Consider the following 23299-nt stretch of genomic DNA (forward strand, 5'->3'; position numbering starts at 1 on the left):
GATGAATTAATGGACTCCTTAGCAGAACAAAAGAGGACACAAGTAAAAACCATGCTCCATGGCGCAATAATGGTGGAATACCTGCAGGAAAATGTGGCCCTAATAGGACTTATAGTGACCAAACACACTGAGAATTCTTTCGTAGGACAAGGAATTTCAGAAGGAATGGTCCCAAATTTTGTTGAAATGTACTGGGGACTCGTTAGCACTAATCTTAAAAACAGTCAAAAGACTTTCCGATGCTCTGATAATAGAAATAACGACACAAGAAAATGATCTAAGAACCCAACTGTCCATCACAGTGTTTAAAGAGAAACTTCAAGAAATTAACATGTGTCTCACTGAATACAAAGATTATTTGACACAATCAAAATACAACAAATTTCAAAAAGATGTAGCAAACTTCTTGCACGAAAAAATATACCCATAATCCAAGGTGATCTAAGGGGTCATTATGAGGGCCGAGTCCGTCCGCCACCATAGAGTAGGAGGGACCGTCCACAGGGGCTGGGGCGGTCCCTCCGTGCAGATTAGGATGTGACCGCCACCCTGGCGGTCACATCCTCAATCTTTAACATTGCGGCGGGTGCAGCTTCAAGCTGCACCCGCCGCAATGTTAAAAATGCATGCACGGCATTTGCGTGCACAAAGCAGCAGGCACCGCGCGGTGCCTGCCGCTTTGTCCACGCAAATGCGGGGGGGTACCATAGGTACCCCCCATGTGCACTCCCCACCCCCCCTTCACCAAGGGGGCCCGCAACGGGCCCCCAAAGTCAATGTCCGTATGCTTTTCCACGCCGGAAAAGCCGCCGTGGAAAAGCATATGATTTCTGCTATCCTAATATGGCTGGCGGTGTCTGATAGACACCGCCAGCCATGTTAGAGCTTTTCCGCCGCGGTCGGAAGGTGACCGCGGCGGAAAAAGCTGCGGTCGGATTTTGAGACCCACTGCCATCCTAATTTGGCGGTGGGTCTTTTGTGCCTCCACAGCGGTTTTCCCGCTTCCGCCGGCCCGGAGGATGCGGTAAAACCGCGATCCTAATCGAGCCCTATGTGTGATGAGATAGGGAATCATCCTTCACCTTTGACGAGAGTAGGTACTCCTCAGGAACGGATACGTCTTCAGACAGAGTATCAGGTCAACCACAAATAAGAGGAAGGGGTAGGAGAAACTACAGAAGAAACCAGAGGTCACAAGGACTGTACTCTGGAGGTGGATTCTCAGTACCACAATGGGGATGTCCACCATATTGTTTCCCACAATGCCCTCCACAACAAGGGTCCTGTTGCAACCATCCTTCCCCATGTTGCCTTTTTTAGAGAGGGGCTTTGGACAAGGGAGATAAAAAAACTGAGAACAAAGGGTGATGTGGAGCGATCAGGAAGTAGACCTAGGGGAAACCAATACCAGAGAACCGCAACCAGGAACAAGCAGAAAATAGGGGATAATGTGATAAAAATCTAACTGAAACACCCTGGACAAAAACACAGAGACAAGTATCAAACAAAGGTCTTGGATTTGTCTCCACCCCAAGAGAAGATTTTGGTCAACTAAAAATTGAGATGCAAGATTTTCCTGCAAAATCAGATTGCAGGGCTTTTTTTCAAACAAAGAGACCCTAGAAGATAGATATAGCATAGAGGATTAAAAACACCAGGCATCGAAAAAAATCAACTTAGAAGCCCACCATTCTGCAACTACCACCTGAAGTGGCAGCGTTTGAACAGGCCATTAATGTAGGACTAGAACAAATGAGACAGGTGAAACACACCCCCTTCCAGAATTTGTCAGAAGAGTGCATTACAAGAACTTAAAAACAATGACGCAGCAGTGATAAAACCCACAGACAAAGGCTGAGGCATCGTGATTTTAAGAAATGTTCCATACACAATGTAGAAAATTGTTGAATAACGATAAACACTACAAGAAACTGAAAAAGAATCCTACACAGGATATACTAGAGGAGATCATATTTGTTGTGAGACAACAAACTAAAAAAAAAAAAAAAACGCAGCTGCGGGCCCTCGATGCCGCACCTCAGTACCAGTTCCAATAATAGTTAAGAGCGATCGCGCAGACAACCCCTGTGTCAGCTGCTGAATGGCGTCACTGTGCTCCAGATCACAAGATAATTTGAAATAGCAATGGGGGTGCACAATTTTAAAAAGTTCAGAAAGGCAGAAAGTGTATGAAAATATTTCTTATTTATTTAATCAAGTTCTTTCAGATAAGAATCAGTTGCATCATAGATCAGCCAACGCGTTTCGCTCCCACACTGAGAGCTTCCTCAGGGTTGAAAACAAACATACAAATATACATAAATAATACATATAAAAATGACATATATAATGTACATACTTCAATACGCAAGCACAAGAAACCAACACAAGAGGAAAAAACACTAAAACATCACATTCACATGTTGTCTAAAATGGAATGGAGTGCTGAATTTACAAAACAAAACAACACATGGCACATCCGTCCTCGATCAAAAAAGTTTGGATGGATGTGCCATGTGTTGTTTTGCTGTGCCACTTATGTATGTTGTGTCAATGAATGCTCTTATAATCACCTCATCACATTTGGTTTACAGTCATATATTGCTAAGGTTTTTAATCAAAGAATACCTCAGGGTATACAAATAATAGGCTCTGCAGAGCCTATTACAAAGGAAAAAGAACTGAATTGTTCTTTTTCCATTGTTTATTAGTATATAAATGATATTTTTCTGCTATGGAGAGACCATAGGTGAGAGGTAGGTCCTCTCCACATTTATATTCCTTCTCTATGGGTACTCTGCACTGACTACTTGCAGTATAGGGACTCATAGATATAGCCCGGATGAATGCTATTGCTGAATAGGCCAACGGAAGGCAGAAACATGTTGGCATGAATGTTTACTCATATGCAGTGACACATATTGGTCATTACACCCATATATGCCTCATGTAGTTACTTCTTTGGTAACCTTTTAACATACCTAGGATACCACCTGAATAAAGAACACTTTTATCGATCTATCCTAAGGTGTTTTCAACCTGTCAACTGAATCATAGTATTATCCAGATATGATAAGAAATATCCGAGATCTCCCTCAGGTTAGCTCCAGCCTGAGGTTGAGTCCACCCTGGCAGTACCATCTTCCCAGGGTGGGTCGGGGTGGCAAATGACAAAGCATGTCACATTACGTGAGTGAGCCATCCTCGTCCAATTCTTGGAATTGCCAATAAACTGAGACTGAAGTAGGTAGCCCCAACAGGGATGTCAATACATGCCTTCCCATGTTTCTCTAAATAGTTTTTATTTTAAGTGGATAGGTAAGTGGGTTACTGTTTCTAACACAGAGATCCTTTTGTTATTTGTAGTTCATAAACAGCAGTAGTTAAGTGCTTATAAAATACTACAGTGGGCTATAAAGGACAATATGTAGCTCCTACACCTTGGAACCCTCATTCATGGCCCCTTCATCGAGCAATGTTGCAGAGATGGCCTAATGCAGAAAATTATGTATTTGCCACTTAATCTATCATCTGCTACATAAACTGCAGTTTTCAACAAAAAAATGTTTTAAGCTCAAACAGTTCAATAGTTACTGTAAGCACAGTGACACAGTGCAGTGGAAGCCCCATTGCATAGGTTCACTGGTCATCCTTCTGTTGCTTATTTCTCTATTTTGGTGTGAAAGCAGTACTAATGAGGTGAAAGCTTTGTCCAGATAGTGTAAACATGTGTACAATTCCCAAATTATGAGGTAATACTAACACTAAGGGCCTGATTCTGATGCGAGTTGGAAAGCTTCCCAACCAAATCAGTTTCTAAATGGTTTCCGACCCACTCGGATCGGGAGAGTCCGACCGACAGGAGTATGATGCTTCCAGATACGATTTAGTTGGACTCAATAGGAGCATATGTTCCTAACCGCATCATAATTGGGCCTTGGGTCGGGAAGACACGTTCCCGATCCGATTTGGAAGGAGCAAATGTCATTAGGAGGTTTTCCTAACAGCATCAGAATCAGGGCCTAGGTGGGAATTCTTTCCTGAACGCATCAGAATCAGGCCCTAAATGTGCCGCTTTACACTGTATAATTTGCCGTTTTTGCTGCCTAATTTAGTAAACCTTCTGCATAATTTGGCCCACCCCGGCAGTATAATGTCAGTGGCCCTTCCCTCAATGTCTTACATAACACATCCTGTACATTCATTTACACACTTGTATGATTTATAGCCAATATAGATCAGGATGAGTACCGCTATAGAATAGTTTTAAAAACAATTGTGGTATTTAGATTGTAATTTGTGTAAATGCTCATACAAACTGATACATCTGACATTCTTACAATGCATGCATATCTCTTTTATACAAGAATTGTACAAAGTCAAAAGCTTCGTTCCAAATCATAGTTTGCCCTAAGTACTTGTAAAGAGATAGTTGTGTGCCTTTATTGTGCCTGCATTGCTCTGGCATCTCGCTGTTAGGATTCAGATAGCTTCCAGCCAGGCATATAGTAGAACAAAAGAAGGGCAGGTCGCCCCTAAAATTTCAGACTTTATTTTTGGCCTGGCTGGAATCTGCTGAGAATAGAAAGGAGACAGCGTGCTTGTGCTGCTGAATGTGTCCCAGTGTTGGAAAAGTATTCTGCGACAAGTTCAGCATATTTTACTGGAAGCAAATTTCTTGGCAGGAGGACGGCATCCATCCTGTGAAAATAGTGGGTGGAAGCTGTCCACTCGCATGCACTGCCCTCCGACCACAAGGTTGGAGACAAACACAAAACCCAAGCTTTTAACCTTTGTGACTTTTTGGCCACAATTCATTGGCCCAAAATGAAAGGCCAACCTTTGCCACAAAAATCTATCCATTTTGAGGAAGTTGACCCCCATTGAATTGTGAGTGGTGGTCAGATGGTCCCATAAATATCCAACCAAGTTGAATGTTGTTTGATAAACCTCAACAGAAGTCAGTGACATACGAATACACTAATAGTTTAAAGACAAAAGGAAATATGAGCTTTCGCAGTAGGTGTACCTATAATTTATCCTGGATCAAAGATAACGTCAGTCCGTGAAATTTGATATGAGGTTGATATAACCAATGCATTTATTTATTTCCATATGTTGTTACCTAAGGGTGTCTTATTGCTGCAGGAGTTAGGATGCAGCATGTGCTAAAGGCGTTAAGAAAGGGATAAGCAAAACAGATAGTTGGTATGAGGAGGCAGAATGATTGTAGACAGAATGCAGATAGAGGGAAAGGGTGTTTTATTGTTTTGTGGCTTAATGTGGCTAGACGTGAATAGGAATGCTCTGCAATAAGTGTGAGAAATTTAGATACACTGAACCAGAAAGGGCTTGCTAGTTGGAATAGTTCTACTTTCAGTGAGTGTATAGTAGAAAACAACGTTGAAAGCATGATGGGCTTGGTCAATGGAAGGCATAACAAGAGATACAGAAGTTTTAATGAAAATGCATTGTTAATGAAAAGCCAATGAAGGATTCTGAAATATTGTGAGATAGAGGACCAAAACAGGAGGTCAAAAATAATCTGGGTGGCCACATTTTGTACTAAGTGCAATTGCTTGAGAAAGAAGGGAGGTAAGGGGGAAAAGGGGTTTCCAATACTGCATATGGTTGGCAAGTGGGTAAAAGGAAGGAAATGGACCACTATACTCAGTACTTTGAAGAAAGAAAATGTGGAAACATCATTACTGACGTGTCATACATAAAAAAAGGGATCAGGAAAACATACCCAAATTGCCCATCGTAGAAGCTAGAATGGGAATCATGCATGGACCCTGGTGCCATGTGGCCAAATTCTAAATATATTATAGTTTTTCTTGAAGAGAGGTACATTTGCCTTTTTACCCTTCACCTTAAGCGAGTTACAACTCATCAACACGACAACCACATTCACACAGTCATGAAATCTGGATTGAATATCATGGAGGCTGTCATTAAAATTTTCCACAATTCAGTTAATGAGAGTGCCATGAGAAACAGTATCAAATGTCATGATAAATTCGAGGAGAATGAGGATGGCTGTACCCCATTTGTGTAAAGGGAGATATATATCATCTATAATCTGAATCAATGGAGTGATGGAATTGCTACAGGATTTAGAGCAGAATGTTCTTTTACTTTTTAAAAAAGTACCTTAAAGGAGTGAGTAGCTAGATAAATAAGGTCAGCAATAAATTTGGAGCAGGTGTACTTAATTAAAATTTTATAAGCTCAAATATCGCAGAAGAGATGAGATTGTTAGGGCCAAGAAATTGTTCTCTCTGTTGTCTTTCAGGCTTATGCAGTGACATTAAACTACTGACAGTATACCAAGCTGCAGAAAGGAACAGATGTGCCGGAATAGAACTTTTTAAGAGGCACTCCATAATAATTGAGCAGCTGATCAGGGGCATAGCTACCATTGCTGCAGCCCATTGGACCATGATATTTGCTTTATGTTACTACTCCAGCTGCAGTCAAAGATACAGTTACATTGCTTGCACTAGGTCCAATGGCATGCTTCCTATGCTTCTGTACTGGGAAGGAAGCCCATTACTAACTAGATTGCAAATCACCTGCTATGGTTTGTCGTAAGACCATAAAGAGGGAGATAGTGTTAACTTTGAACCAAGCTGAGGACAATGTAGGACGGTGATGGGGAGGGACAGAAGGCATATAGGCTGTTTTCAAGCTAAAGAGAATGCCACAGTGATCAATCCAGTTCATTAACAGACTTGAGATACATGCAAAGAAGTCTTCTTCTAAAGAGTCAATAAAGGCAAAGACAATGCCTTGTTCCAGGTTGTTGAGCTCAATGTTAAATTTAACTAGAACCATGAAATTAGCATATCGAAGGATGATAGGCAAAATAAGTGTGATGAAATCATCAGCCGCGGCCCATGGAGGGAATTTCGGCGGGGCAGAAAGGCGGGGCGGGGCAGGGGCAGGGTGGGAGGGGGTGCTAAAAACTGGAATATGGATAATTGGAGGTAAGTAAGCAATTTATTAAATAAAACGGATTTCGTAGCACGCCATGCATCACAAAGTGTGATGCATGGTGCGGTCTTCATACCGTTGTGGACGTGAGGGAATACGGAGACGGTGCGTCTACCGTAGCACTTTGTCTGGAGTCAACTATCGTATTGACCGGGCATCTCACTATGGATCATTGAAGTACTCACATCCATTTTTGTACGTCAACTGATTATATGGGAAGAATATTTGAAAACAGGAAGCACAATACGAGAACCAAGAACAATTTAGCTGTCATTGAAGCCTTGACTGCAGGGTGTGAATTGCGGAGAGTTAATAGAAATATCTAAGGGGGATGTGAAATATGTTACCCTTTGAGTTGAAACTTTGTTAAGTCTGCCCTGAGGAAGCCCCCTGTGGGGCGAAACGCGTTAGCTGTTTTCTTTGCTGGGCTTGTAACATCTCTTGGCACTCTGTATGACGACAAGACAAGATTAAAAGAAGTGTGCTTAAGAAACGAAGAAGAAATTCGGATCTTTTTACTACATGTGCATTGATGCTTTAAACTTTATTTTGTTGCCTCTCTATATGTTATATAGGGCTAAGAAGTAGATTGTCAGTGGCCTAGGAGACCAACACTGTGTATTTCCTGGATGCAGATGGGTGTCGGTGGGCTTTCCCTTGACGTGACAATGGCTTTAAAGTGGGCATGACCATGACTTGGAAGAGCTCATGGAAAAGGGAGGAACATCACTCCAACAGTTTTTGTATTAGTTTCTTCCAGACAGTGGCATGTTTGCACATTTTATATCTGTAATTTATACCTGTAAAACATGCATTTCACACAATAGATACCTTTAGGTGCACATGCTGCATTATGAATCGGGACTTCAGTAACTCCTTTTCTCTGCTGAAAGTCAGAATGACGTGTCTGGTCCTGGGGTACTCCTTTCAATTATAGTTAGAGATGGTGGGCCAGCTTTCTTAAAGTGTTTTCACTGCTAAGTTATTACTTGGTGTGCAAAAAAATACTCTGTACCCACAAATGAGAGTCGAGGTCAAAGAATAACGATTTGTACGTTTTTCTGGAGCACAGATAGTCTCTACTCTTCTAATTTGTCACTTAGCTGAATTTTCTGCTGTTATAGTGTGGGTTAGGTATGGGTTAATGGGTCTTTCTAGGAGATTGCCACATTCAAAAGTTATGACTCCATGAGTATTCACTAACCTTTGTATTACATTTCTAAGCCCCAGGACACATGGAAAAGTTCACCTTCGGACATCAGTAGTGAGTGGAACTTTCATGGAGGAGCAGTGTAATGAACACTCCCATTTTTAGGTCTCACCTACCCAGCATATGGGCTGTGCTGCAGTGTGAATTGTTAACAATCTAGTGGCCCACAACATGCCCACAGCATACATACCTTTAGTTTTTTTCATTGTCACTTTAATTTGAGATCTTTCGATTGCTTATCTCCCATAGGCTTCCCTTCCTTTCTTATGTTCGTTCCTCCCTTGAGCATTGATCAATTGCATGTGCTTTCTCGTCTTTGTTCTTCCTTGTCTTTTGCAAATTACTATTTTTTTATTTTTGAAGCATTTATGTATTATTCCTGGACGCACAATGTGCTTTCCTACTTCTACCACAGGCATATAGCTTCTTACTTATGTGACTTTCACCCTATCTGCCATCTCTGTTAATGCTTCAGTTACTTACAAGCCCAACTGTACTACACTACTCCAATCTATGCTACTCCACTCTATACCACTCCACAACTTCCACTCTATGCCTCTCCACCTGACCCTTCTCCACTCTTCTACGCCACTCCACTCCATGCCACTCTACTCTATGGCACTCAACACCACTCTACACATTTTCACTCTACTCCATGCCACTTTACTTTACACCACTCCACCCCACTACATGCCACTCTACACTACTCTACTCTGCACTACTCTACTTTATGTCACTCCACTCTACTCTATGCACTACACTTTACTCTATGCCACTCTAATCTATGCCATTCCTCTACTCCACTCAACTGTACACCTCTCTACTCTACGCCATTCCACTCTATGCCACTCCACATCACCCTATGCCGTTCTTCTCTATGCCATTCTATGCCACTTTATGCCACTCAACACTGCTACACTCTACTCCACACCACTCTACTCCATCCACTCTATGCCACTCTATTCTATGCCAGTCTACTCTAAGCCACTTCACTCTACTTTATGTCAGGCCACACTATCCAACTCCATTCTACACCACTCTACTCTATGCCGCTCTACTCTACACCACTCTATTCCACTCTACATCACTCTATGTCACTCTACTCCATACCACTCCATTTTTCACCACTCTACTCTTCGCCACTCCAGGCTATGCCACTCTACTCCACTCTATATCACTCAACTCTACGCCACTCTACTCTACGTCACTCCACTCCACTCTATACTACTCTACACCACTCCAATCCAAGCCACTCCACTCTACACTGTTGCAGGGATGCTGCTCTGTGTATAGGGGCTAAGCCTCCCCACCACCATAGTACCCACAAACCCAGGACTGACTAGCTATAGTGTCTCACTCACTCTCCTACAGAGTCAAGAAGAAGCAAATGATTAGACACCCCAGAACACAGCACCCAGGCATCCGCGTGCACTTCCTGGTGTGCCCGAGCCCATTCCTCTGATGCAATCATGGAAGATGCTTCGGACAGGGACGGCGTTTCAGAGGGAACACACTCCATCACCGTGTTGGCAGCACAGGTGTCCCAGCTGGCGCAGCAGATCGTGTAGCTGCGAGGTGGTGCCGGTGGGGGCCAGCAGGTGACAGTGCTGCAGCTACCCAGCGGAGAGCAGGTGCAGGTGCACGGTGTAATCCAGGCCGCGGCGCCTTCTTCAGTCATCCAGTCGCCGGCGCCGCTGCAGCATATCCTGAGTGCCGCTCAACAGCAGCTGGAGCATCTGGCTGACGAGGAACAGACGGGCTTCCCTCAGCCGCACAGCGAGGACTCCCAACAGAAGGCGGCGCAGGAGCTTTTGGCTCGGCAGCCCTCCTACCGAAAGATCCTGAAGGAGTTGTCCGGTGGCGAGAGCGGTGACGAGGAGCAGCTGCAGCACTTGCAGGAGGAGCAGGAGAGCGCGGGTGCCTCCACTGCCCTTGCTGCCTCGATGGCAGCCGCCACCACCACCATCTAACAGACCAGCACCGGCCAATACTATGCCATCACGCCCAACGGCACTCTACAGTTTGCTTCCCCGGCCTCGGACACAGTGAAGGGCTTGCAGACCCTGAGCATGAGCGGTGGAGGGGATCTGCACCAGCACCTGGGTGGTGCCGGCACCCCTATCCTGCAGCATGCACAGACCTCGGACGGGCAACAGATCTAGGTTCCCTCCAACCAGGTGGTGGTGCAGACCCCCTCTGGGGACATGCAGACTTACCAGATTCGCACCACCACCTCCGCGGGTGGCAGTACCACATCAGCGCTACCCCAGACAGTGCTCATGAGCTCACAGCTAGCCCTCAGTAGCGCCGCTGCCGCCAATGCCAAGACAGTGGATCCCCAGCCGAAGCGGGAGATCCGGCTGATGAAGAACATGGAGGCGGCACGGGAGTGCGGGAGAAAGAAAAAGGAGTACGTGAAGTGTCTGGAGATTCGTGTGGCAGTGTTAGAAAACCAGAATCGGACTCTAATCGAGGAGCTCAAGACACGCAAGGACCTATACTGCCATAAGTGAGGCTTCCCCCAACCCCAGGCCAACACCCTGGTAGTCGGACCCAGCTCTTTACACCAGACCAAGTCTTCAATAGAAATGTTTAAACCTGACAAAGTACGTGAAGTAGAGTCAGCGGTGAATTTATATTGTTTTCTTAACCGCAGTAACAAGACACACCTTTTTGCTCACAATCTTGTACCTGTCCACAATAAGAGCTGACCGAAACACGAATATTGTTTAAAATGTTTATTTTAACTTTCATGCTCTAATACGCAGTATACGAGCCACAACCAGCAAACAAATGGAGAAAATCAACACAGTTAGCATTGCAGCAAGGCCATATAACATACAGGGAGATGTCATCATTTAAAGACAGTGGAGAAAGGACTATAATGCCTAACCTCCCTCCCCTTGGTAAGAAGAAGTATTATTATATATTAGGCTTTGTCAGCAGACCCCCATATCTCAGTGCCTAAATGGTATATCTACATCATAGGAACCGAATGGCTCTTCTCCCTGGAAAGTTCCGTCTCCAAGTGTATGTTATTTAAACATGCTCCCCCTAATATCGAAGTACGAGTTTCCAGCAGCAGCTGTATTAGCATGTTTTGTTTAGGTGCTACGGACTGACCAGAACAGAATAACAAGGGGCATTGTTTATCGACCTTGCTCACAGTGTTCAGACTAAACTCCAGGAACAGGCAGAGAATGAACCAAGCAGACAGTCCTCATGTGAAAGGCATGAACAGAGGCTTGCAAAAATAAAGCCATGTAGTAACACGTGCAAAAGCAGCATAATGGCTGCTAGGCTCCTGCTAACTTAGAGATGTCGACAATGTCCCTATTGGACATGTGACAACACCATTCTCCTGTATGCCACTCTCCTCTATGCCCCTCCACTAACTTTTAGCCATGATAAACCACAGTATAAGATATCAGCAAAGCCAATAGCTCTTACATAGGGGGGACCTACTGACTTTGCCAATGCTTGTTATTTGGGTTTAGAGGAGGGATTTCCTCTCGAAGAAAATATTTTATATGTGGATAAAAATTTAAATAAATATTATTGTATATTTATATATTTATATTTACCCTACAACTTAACTTATTTTATGTAGGGCTTCATTCCACGTTTCTGTAATTTCTAAATAAGTGTAGCTAATGTGTTTCACTAACAGCTGTTACAGTTACTCTTTTTAATGGTACTCAAATTTCCCACGGCAGAGGTATCAAAAGTAATAGAACACATATTGTAAGAACTGTCCTGCGATTTATGGCACTTCCCCTTTTTTGTGATTCAGCAACAATTCTTAGGCAAAGAAAATAGGTACAATAAAAGGTAGCAACCTTAAAAAGGCTGTGTATGGAAATAATCACATATTTTCAAAATAATTCATGCAGTGCATTATCTTTAATTATTATATAGGGAAACGATTATTTACATACTAATTTCAGAGCTGGCTTTGCATTTGTAATACTGTGTGTGTTGCTGTCCTAAATGATTGGCTTCTTATTTTTCGGTTGATCCATTCTGCTGTTGACTCATGGTTTTTGTGAACTATCCATTTCATTTTGGTTTGTCAATGTTGGGGTTTCTCGGGTTGGTAGTTTTCAAAGTTTTGTGTGCGCTATGGTTGTCTTAGTGTGTAGTTTTACTCGTTTTACCCCATGTGTTTACTTTGTGAGACTCATTGACCTTTAAATGGCTTCTGACTGTTTCATCTCATTTTTGAACGTTTTTCAGTGATATGACTATTTGAGTGTGTTTTGAAGATTTTGCATTTTTATTGATTCTGTGACTACCTTCGTTATTGTTAAGGCTGTTATCTGGATTTATGCTGTGATAGTGTACTGATCAGTTACCATAGAATTGTCTGTTTTATTTGTGGAATGGTCCTATGCAGGTTGTTCTATTGCCTGTTCCATCATGAAGAGAGAGATTATAAGGTTACCTGTGGCTTGGGAAAATGCTTTCAATCCACACCAGTTAGGGGCATATTCTCAAGAACCTGTGATAACCATCTCAAAAGTTACTTAACGCAACTTCCAACATCGCAGTCTATCGGGGGACAATTACGCCGTGTTAACGAAGCATTCTCAATACGGTGGTACCATGTGATAGTCTCCAGATAACGCATCAAATGTCCGCGTTAAAATCAACGCCACGCCGCAAAAATGTGACTCACGAACGCAATAAATCTTGCAATGAGGCCAATTGCGGTACAAAAAGCACCGAAAACCAGTAACCAGCCTGCAAATCCCACACGTCTGGTGGGAAAATGCACCATAAAAGCAGAGTAAATAAAAGGTGAGATGACAACATGCGAGCACAACCCCACAGCTGTGACGCAGAACAAATTACCATTGTCCAAATCAGATAGGCAATTCTGCACAAACAGCCACAATGTACATCGACATGCATTCAGTATGTAACCTGCGCCAATGCGGAAACAAACATGGTACACACTGTGAAACCGCATCTCTCCCTCACATTACAGAGGGACAAACAACACCCCCTGCACATCGACGTGCCATGTCCATGATCAAACAAGAATGAAACCACGTACTAATGTAGGGGCAATGACTCCCCCTTCCGTACCTGTTGCCCATGTCGTGGGACTTTAGACACAGGGTGCATCCCTGCATCATGGCGGCACATATCAGAGCACAAAAGAATCCCTGTTGTCACTTGTAGGCAACAAATGACAGCCAAAATGGAATGAATTGGGACACATGTGAAACGCCGAAGAGTGGGATACCATCACAACTGTGACACATAGAACTGGCAGTATGAATACGTGACACCATAAACAGCCTCAATGCACAGAGGTGACACACCCACCATCCATTAACAAATCCCTCAATTGACAGCACAACATGTCGCACCCACACGTGTTTGAGTGAAGTGTCTGTACAGATGAGTGACATGCACACAGGGAATGTGTATCGGAATGCTTTTATTAGCACATGCAGTGCCTGTGAATATGAATGAATATGAATATGAATATGAATATATTTTTATTGTTTAAGTTAATTAAAACAATAACAATTTCATAATACAAATATAAGGTCAATATAAAATATTTAAAAGAATGATATGATATTTTTTTTTTAAAGCATAAACCCACTTATGAATTAAACATTATCTTATTAAACAACAGCATGTGCCTGTGGTCAGTCAACATACTAAGGACCCACACAATGTGACATCTACCAGAAAATAAATTGTCAATGATGTAGTCCCTGCGGGCTATGTCCTGCTGCGGCTGCAGTGGGGTGTTGTCCACCTACCTCATCTTCATCATCATCGTCCGGTGCATCTGGCACTTGTATCCATGGGGCCTTGCTGCGTGCATATGTGTGCAACACACAACATGCAATGATCATCTTCCAAATGTGCGCTCCACGATGCCCCTGGTGCATTTGTGGGCCACATTGTCGTGCCTCTGTGTGCGGGGCTTGGAGGGGTGTCATCATCCAAGCGCAGAGTGCATATATACTTGGTCACCTGTGACAGTGCAGGGAGACATGAGTCACGACTACGTACTGCATGATGTGTTGGCAGGCTCACTGGTTCATTGGTGTGTGATATGTGTGATTTAGTGATTCCTGTATGACATGTACTGCGTGTTGTAGACAACAAGGACCCCCTGATAAGGATAACGTTCCTGGGTCACATGTCCTGCGTGTTGCACATGAGCTGCATCACTGTGTACTACGTAGCCTCACTGCTGAACCTCCCCAAGCACATATACTAGTGTGCGCAGCGCGATCACATCACATGCACCACTACGGCACACCATTGACATGCCTGTCTGCGCATGTCTACAAGCCTGAGTACAACACAGTGATGATGTCGCGCAGAATGTGGCCAGCCACGTGTGTGTAGGCCCATTGCAAGGACAGGTCTGACACAAATGTAGAGCACCTGCCTGGCTGTACTTGACATGGATATGTGTGTGGTCTGCATACTGCAGTCTGTCCAGCACATCCACGCCACACTTGCCATTGTGTACATGCTTATTCATGGGTCACTTGCTTCCTTCGCACATGCCTGGTTCCCATCTCTCCCCACAATCTGCTATTGTGTGGCTGAGGTGCCATGCTGTTGATGACTTGTTCACATGGCTAGCCCAGGTTCCCACAGTAAGTTGTGCTGTCGTGTCTGATGGGTGGGCGTGTTGTTTGGCATGTTGTATGTGAGTTTGCAACGTGTACATTCCCATAGTTGTGAGTTGCATGATTGTGAAGTTTAGGTGTGTGGTGTGTTCATTTGGTACTTACTAACGAGCAGAGCATTTCCGTAGGTGCCATCCTGGAAGTGCTAGTTGATGATGGACTGTCAGGAGATGAAGAAATCATGCACACTTCCTGGGTAGTTGGCAACGACATTGGTGAAGAGTCCCCGGTGGTCCACTATTGCCTGCACATTGATGGAATGCATGTGCTTTCTGTTGCGGTAATTATGTGCAGTGTCGGCAGACAGCACAAGTAGGACATGTGTGCAGTTGATTGCCCCCAACACGTGTGGGTATCCAGCTATGGCGTAGAAGCCTTGCTTGGTTGCAGGCTGTTCCTGTGCAGTGTGGGGGAAGTATAGGTACTGGGGAACCGAGCTTATGATGGCGTCCAGGACATGTTTGAGGAACTTTGATAGGGCTGGCTGTGAGACTCCTCCGACTCTGGCGGTTATTGGTTGGAAGGTGCCAGAGGCCAACAGGTGCAGCACAGCCAGCAGCTTTGTCTGAGGTGGGATGTTGATTGTACGCTGTGTTGGTACTGTCAGCCTGTGGGCAATGATGTTTAGGATACGGAGGATGGTTGTCCTTTTGAGTCTATAGTGGGCAATGGCATTCTCTGGTGTTAAGTCTGTGATCTGGTATGTTTTCTGAAAGTCCGCGGTCTGTGTCTGCGCTGCTTCTGCGGTGGTTCGGGGGTGGTGGCGGGCCTGGGGGTTGTGGTGATGGGTATTGTGGCCCTCTTTGGTGTCCGAGCTGCATGATTAGTAGCTCCGTGGCATCTGTTGTTCTTCAGCTGTGGCTGTTGACTGGGCTCCCTTTTCTGTTGCCGGCTGCCATCCGACTTTGCAGCAGGTCAGAGCAGGTGTTAATTTCCTTTTGCTAAGGTGCCTTATCGCATGTTTTGTGGTCATATTGCCGATCTAGCTGGTCATTGAGAGTGTTGTGGAGTGGTATTGTCACTGCGTTTTGCACGGGAACGCCTACTCTGCATCTCATTAGCGATAGTTGCGGGGGTCATCTGTAGCAATGTTTTTTGCGGCTGCTATTGCATGTAAACTGGTGCTATGGACTGTTGGCACCAGCTTGTGAATGGGGTGATACATTTATCACAACTTTGGCTGCGAAAAAGTGCTGTTAAATCGGCGATAGCTCCTTGAGAATATGCCCCTTAGTTCTTTAGTTTAACAGATGATATGTTGCTGTTATCTCATGTAGGGTATTTATATTTACATAGATAATGTATTTGAGAATTTTAATGATAAAATCATTTATTTATTAATCAAATTTTTTACAAAAATAGATGCAGCCGCATGGTCAACTGAGTGCTTGACAAGTGACATAGAAGAACATATGGCATTAGAATAATTGACAATGACTGTATATGCTTGTACAGCCATGGCTTGGCTTTCTAGGTGCTGTCTAAAGGTTTTTTTTACATTCTTTTAAAGGGCCCATAGTAGAGCGTCTGTCTCTTCTTCCTATGGAAGTCAATTTCATATTCTTGGAGCTTGTCTGGTGAATGCCTTTTTCTGAGTCGTTGTCCTATTTTTGGGATCTGCATTATAAAGAGTTATTTGTCTCTTAGTCTATCTCTCACCTCCTTAGGTGCATAACTTGTGTTTTTAGGTAAATAAAGGTCAAGATTGAGAAGCATATTTGCTAATCGTTCAGGCAATGCAGTGCAGTAACCTAAATTGATGTGCTGCATTGTGTGGCCAGATAGAGCTGACAGCACCATATTTCATCAATATAGAATGCTGCTCAGCTCCCTCTATGTGCTGGCAGTCTTGTAGCTACCTAATGCTAACATAGGCATCCTTGCACCATGGTACAAAGATTCCTGTGTTGCGGGCAGGATTCATTTTGTGGAGGAAGCATGCATGGAAAGATGAAGCAATGAGGAGAAAAAAATATGTTTCTCATCGTTGTGACTTTGTCCGGTAGTCACAACATTTTGGTACAACCCTAGCTTTACAAGTGTTTGCTGGTTTGCTTCAAAATACATGAAATGGATACATGGAAATGCCCATGCTCCACCCATGTAATGCCTACCTGACGCAATGTAATGCAAGGCAACGCTAGGCACTATGTTGTGTTACTCTGGGTTGGAAAGTGGGTTATTAGTAGGGGCAAATGTATATCTGACCCTGGCAATAAGACCACTACCAGAATACAGGCCTCTGTACAAGTCTTAGAAAATATTTCCCATGCTCAACCCTTGGTAGCCTGGCTGCAAGCAGGCAGGCATAACTTCAAAGACAGGTATGTAAAGCATTTAAAAACACCAATTCAGTATATAATTAAGACACAAAACACAATAAAAATCCAACACCACTTTATAACAAGAGAAAGTATTTTTATCTTTAAAATTACACCAAAACAAAAACAATCCAATGTAGGAAACTGGAGATATGTTTTATAAAGATTTAGCACTATAAAGCACATAGAAACCTATAGTGGCTATTGGGACATCTGATAACGTTAGACCAGGTCAAAGCAAAGTTTCAGGCCAATAGCAATGGAGCCCTTCGCGGCTACCCCTTGCAATAGGTCTAGGTCAAAGTTTTTAACCTTCTGAGTCAGAAACTTTTCTGGAGCTTTCCTTTCTGGGTCCCCCGAAGCTCTTAGCCAATCTGGATTCGGTGAGGGTTCACCAGCTTGCCTTGTTATGAGTTCCTGGTCAAACTTGTGTAATTTCGACCTCTGGAGCTTTCCAGAAGAACAAACCAGGAATCCAGGCAGGCTCTCGGTTGAAGGTGGGCTATTGGCTCTCGCTGTTATTCCTGGTCACCTCTCCTATGTTTGGACTTAGAGCTTTTTCTTGCATAGTCCCTCGATGCTCTTCACCAGGCTAGATTCAGTAAAGCCAACGCGTTTCATTCCTTTGACGGAACTTCGTCAGGGCAAAAGCAAATCTGTATCAGGTGGAACCGTCGACCAGTCAATAACTAGAACTCTTGTCGTGTTCTCGTCATATAATTAAAAACAACCTGATGCCACATTGCAATAGTTGCCCTTTCCCTGTTATTATGCCGGGAGACGCCGCTCGGAATTAAGCTCATATCGCTACGCAGGAGCCATATAAAGCGCTCTCTTTTTTCTGCACTTCGCCTACCCTGGACATAACAACCCTCCAGGGGCTGACTTTTAATATTGCTCCACCTATTCCATTTTGTTTCTGGAGCCATACATTGGCAAGTTCAGCTGGATTATTGTTGCAACTTGGAGCAGAGAACGAGAACACGACAAGAGTTCCAGTTATTGACTGGTTGACGGTTCCACCTGATACAGATTTGCTTTTGCGCTGACGAAGTTCCGTCAAAGGAACGAAACGCGTTGGCTGTGTGATTTGCCTGGTATAATTACCAAAAAAAAGAAGTTTAACGATTTTGACTCCGATATCTATCATATTTCAATTGAGTACGCCTTCCACCATTTGATGCAAGTGTTTGACCTGAATTGTGCCTTGGGACGACAGGCGCGGGAAGTGTGTCGCAGCGGAGCAAAATTTATTATACTCATGTTTTGGATGTGCTAGACCTTGGTCAGGTCGTCTTGTTCGTTTTTTCTTAGTTTAAGTAAAGGTTCGCCGGTTTGGGTTTCAGCTTACTCCTGATCAAACTCTGGAAGTCGGACCTCTGGATCTTTTCAACAGGATGAACCTGGACAGCACGCCAGCTCGCTGTTGAGGGTCACCGGCTTGGCTGGCCAGGTCGAGTCGGTCCACTTGTGGAGCTTTTTACCAAAGTTGCTCCAAACTTCTCCAACCTTTGGGAACTTCTTCATGAAGTTCGCCAAAGGATCCCAACATGTACAAAACTTACTCCAAGGGTCTGGAAACACAAAGAAGGTCCTTGAAAGTTTTGGACTTCAGTTTCTGCAATCCACTTGGACAAAACCTTACATATCCTCTGATAGAATTTCTGGCTGGCTGAGGATTCTTGGTGGTGATGTTCCAGGTGAGCTTTGGTAACCTGTAGCTTTCAGGGAGTCCACTCTTTAGTCCTTTTGAATCAAGACCAGTCCACAGGGCTGTAGCTCAGGTTATTCAGCAGGCGCAATCTTCAGAGTGCAGGGCCTGGTTGATGCCAATCAAATTCCTCAGCATGGACCCTTCTTCTCTCCTAAGTCTCAAGGAGCAGATCTGAGAGAATCTGCCCCTCTCAGATGACTATTCCAAGTTCTCTGAGTCAAGCAGAAGGGCACTACTGTCAAATTAGGTGCAGGGTAGCACCCCAGGGTATGACCACATCCTCCAAAGTGTGGTACTATTTTCTCCCAGAGAGCACATTTCTCCAAAATTCATAATGGCTGATTTTCCAGCAGGGAGAGAAGAGCTGGCTAAACACACCTGCCGGATGGTTAATTTCGATAGTCTCTCCCCCTTGCCTCTGCTCATTCTGTCCTTAATCCTACCATCTGGCTGGGTTCAAAGAGGAGAGGTGTAAATTGAAAGTGACTTCAAATTCAAACGTAAATTGAAACTCTCCTTCACAGACAGCGTTCCGAAGTAAACTGAAAAACCTGGCTGTTCTACAACTCTTGCTAACTCCTTGATTTCATCTGATTCTTGTTTCTCTCTTCACTGTTGCTTAGGACTTCAACACGGGGACACACCGTTCAGTTGTAACCAGGCGCTTTACAAAAAAAAAAAAACTTCTTCTGCCTGTCTCCTCCTTCCATTGAAGAATATGGTTTATGACACCTGCACTGGCATTCCTATGTAAAAGAACCCTGTCATTCCAGAAAAGCTGGATAACCCGAGGGGCTATTTATCACCTCATCAAAGGAGCCTGGCCTGGCTAATCCACTTAACTCTGACCAATCATGACACACCACAGGAAGGCTGAATTTTGACTTACAGACAAGAAAGTCATATAACTTTTTGTCTGTACACATTAGGAGAAATTCAACAATACCATCTTATTGGTTTTATCAATACCATTTTTATGATTCTCCTAGCGGGAATTATTCGTTAATAACTTCTTGCCATGTTAACCTATGTGGCAGGGGATTTGCAATGGGAAAAATGACTTAGGCCATTTTTCTAACACCATGGTTTATAAAACATATTTTATAAGAGCCCTGCCTAAACCTACAGAACCTCATACCCCTGGACACCTAGGGGAGACTTTAGGGGTTCAGAATATGTGAATATATAGTAGTTCCTCACTCCACAGTGCTCCTAGCACAAAAGTCGATTTTGTGAAGCACTTTATCACAATGTGGGAAGTGAAATGTGTCATTTCAACTAACCCAGGGCATACAAAACTCATCTTATAAGGGTCCTCCTTATAAATACCTGACCCCCCCCCCAAATAGCAAAGTCAAATTTGGACATAATTTGCATTTTAAGAGCAATCCTGCAACACAGGGCTGGTTGTGAACCGACCTGAGGCTTCAGCAGTGCACACATGCAAGTGCAGAAATGGCTGCTGGCCTCTAGTTTCAATACCCCTGCCCTATTGTGTACAAGGACCTTATAGGGGAGGCCATGCCAATCGAAGGAGTACCTTAACCCATAGTGTACACTAGTGTATGTAGGTGTTTTCACTGTATTCTAAGTGTCTCTTTCAGCATTGCACTGGCCCTGGACCTGGTTAAGAGCCCAGTGTCAACCAGAGTCAGTTACAACCAGTACCAGTCAGCAAAACTAATTGGGGAGTGCCCAGGACACAGGAGCACTTTGTATTTTATTAAACAATGCAAAGCCAAGCAAATCAACTTTGCTTGGAAAATCCTAAAATTATTTTTGTGTTGGGGCTGCGCCATAAAAGTGACGCAACCCTGAAAGAAAATCTTAGCAAATCTAGGCTCCAGTACTTTGTGTGTGATGCAGGCAAATATGAAGTAAATTCTGGTTTTGCAGGGGAGGCAAATCAAGATCTTTCAAAATGGGAGTTACGTGTTCTGATTCGTCTGCACCTTTGATGAGGGAAAAAGCCACATGGAGAATTTTTTTGAAGGGACTCAGCATGGATTTTGCAAGATATAAGAATAAGTTGTTGTCCCTGCCAAGGTGAGTGCACTGCTGTTCTGAATCCTGCATGTGGAATATAAAGTATTGGAATATTAAAGTGTTGGGCGCTCCATTGAAGACATGGGCTCAGGGCTGATAATGGGTGGTATAAGCCTATTGATCCTACATTGCAATAATGGTCTTTCTGTTGCTATCTTTTTAGTTGCAATATCATACCCTCAGAGTATGGCATGCTCTAATATCCTTATGGTCCTGTGCCTCCGGCTAAACCAGATATTAAAGGCCCACTCCCCTTGTTATAGGCCCTCGCCCGTGACTCAGTCATTTAACAACTGTTATAGCTCTCAGCAGAAGGCTATGAGGTTATATTATTTTTGTGTGTAAAAAATATGATCATGCTTGGTCTTATGATTGATTTGTAGTTTGCTGTGTCAAAAATGTGTAGTAGTTCTTCAGAGAAAAGTGGGATATTATTTGCAGACTCATATTTTCAGAACAGTTACTATTTTCACAGGATACTCAAGAAGAGTATTTTGGTATGTCACACGTTTTGGATATCTTCATTGACCAGAAACCATGAACTGGAACAAACAGTTGCAATATCTACTCTGCACCTCTTATGATTGTTAAATATTCTTTGTAGAATGTATAAGTCAATCATATAACCTTTAATAAATGCTGATAAACTGTGACATCTGCATTTTGAGGATTGTCTAATCCAATCTGCATCCTGAAATATTCACATTGAGACGAAGGCAAAGAAAAAACACTTAAAAAAGAATTATGAAGTACGTGGGTTATCCCGGCTATGATGACAGAGCAATATTCTATTCTGTGGTTATGACATGAAAAATGTATTTCTTATTGCAATTTAGAAGTGATAAAACGTACTTAATATTCACATTTGAAAGGCTGTTTCTGCATTTGGGCATTTAACGTGCATAATTGTTAAGGCCATGTCAGTGCTCCACACATACCCTATATAATCGAAGTCATAGAAATGAAAAATATATGTCAAAGTAATGGGATTTCCTGTTCATTTGTGTCATTTAGAACCAGAGGCACAGGGCCCCCACAGTAGAACATCTGTCTATTTACCCCCGTGGAATTGTCCTTCGTTTAGGTTTAGTCGAATCATATCAAACTATGACAGTTTCAAGTTTTGCATGTTGCAACACTTCTTAGTTTTGTGGTTGCACTCCTTTCATGCTGTTATTGTTGTGTATTTGTAAAACGCGGGCCATACAGCTTTCTTTCTGTATTTTGCATTTATTAAATACTAGTCGTATCTGAAAATTCAAAATGTTAACATATTTTTATTGAGAAACTCGTGCATTTACAGAGCTAACAACATATAGCTGCATGGTGTCTCTTTATTAAGGCAAGTGGCAAGTATAGTCCAAGTAATTGTAAACCTAATACAAATCCTATGATATATTGCAGTATGTAATATGGTGGTAAGATGTACCAGTGTTCAGATCTTAACATCCAGGCTTTTTTGTAACCCTACCACTTGTGACGCCTGCTGAGGACAAACCATGACGTAAAAAAGGTTCCAGAAGTCGTGCACAATTTTGCACCACGTTCTGCCATAAGTGAATGTTGAGAGTTGAGTTGTAAAGCAGTGTCAGATGATTGAGCGAGTACCCGAACAGAAATACCTCCACACCAGGACACACAAGTGCATGTTTTGTGATTTGGAAGTAAAGATAAAGTCGTTCAGCCTGGGGAATGGAGATATAGGTCAATGAGGGAAGTAAAGGGCAAATATAAAATGAAAATTCAGTTCCTGGCGGGCCTGAAATGAAGCTCTACATAAAACTGAACTGTATAAGTTCTGTCTCTGTTGTGACGATGCCTGATTTCCCATGTTGTTAAGAGGTCAAAGGATTCGCTTTACAAACACTAGAAAACTGTTTCACCCGCCTTATTCACTTTTTTTCTCTTGAATGATATTCAGGTGAAGTGTCAGTTCATCACTGAATATGTGCTCAGAGCCCTGTGTGGAAAAAGTAGAACACCTGTCTATTTACCCCCGTGGAATTGTTCCAAATGTAATCTACAGTTTTTTGTTGGTAGGATTTCAGGAAAAGACAGACTGAAGACTGAAACAGAAACCTATTTGCATGGCTGAAATAAAGTTTGCTACAATATTTATCAGCTGCCCAGAATGGCAAAATACCGCTTATATTGCGATAAACATATATTGTGTTAAAAAAAATCGAATCCAATAAGTAGTGATATGTTTGCATTTTCTTCAGTGTGAGATGTCAAAAGAGCTAGGCAGATAGTTTCACTGGTCGTGCTGAAACTGCCTCTGATTTGTCAACACCTTAGAAAGAGTTCCACAAAACAGGGAATGAGCATTGCGATAACCACT

The 23299-nt window shown here is 43.2% G+C and overlaps 1 pseudogene; it reads left to right on the top strand.

Annotated features, from left to right (window-relative positions):
- The window catches only part of LOC144798023 (cyclic AMP-dependent transcription factor ATF-1 pseudogene), a 61407-nt pseudogene extending 50688 nt beyond the window's left edge, over positions 1–10719 (top strand).
- The last annotated feature ends 12580 nt before the right edge of the window (positions 10720–23299 follow it).

The sequence above is a fragment of the Lissotriton helveticus genome, chromosome 12 (genome assembly GCF_964261635.1).
Source record: "Lissotriton helveticus chromosome 12, aLisHel1.1, whole genome shotgun sequence".
In the NCBI taxonomy this organism is placed as follows: Eukaryota; Metazoa; Chordata; class Amphibia; order Caudata; family Salamandridae; genus Lissotriton; species Lissotriton helveticus.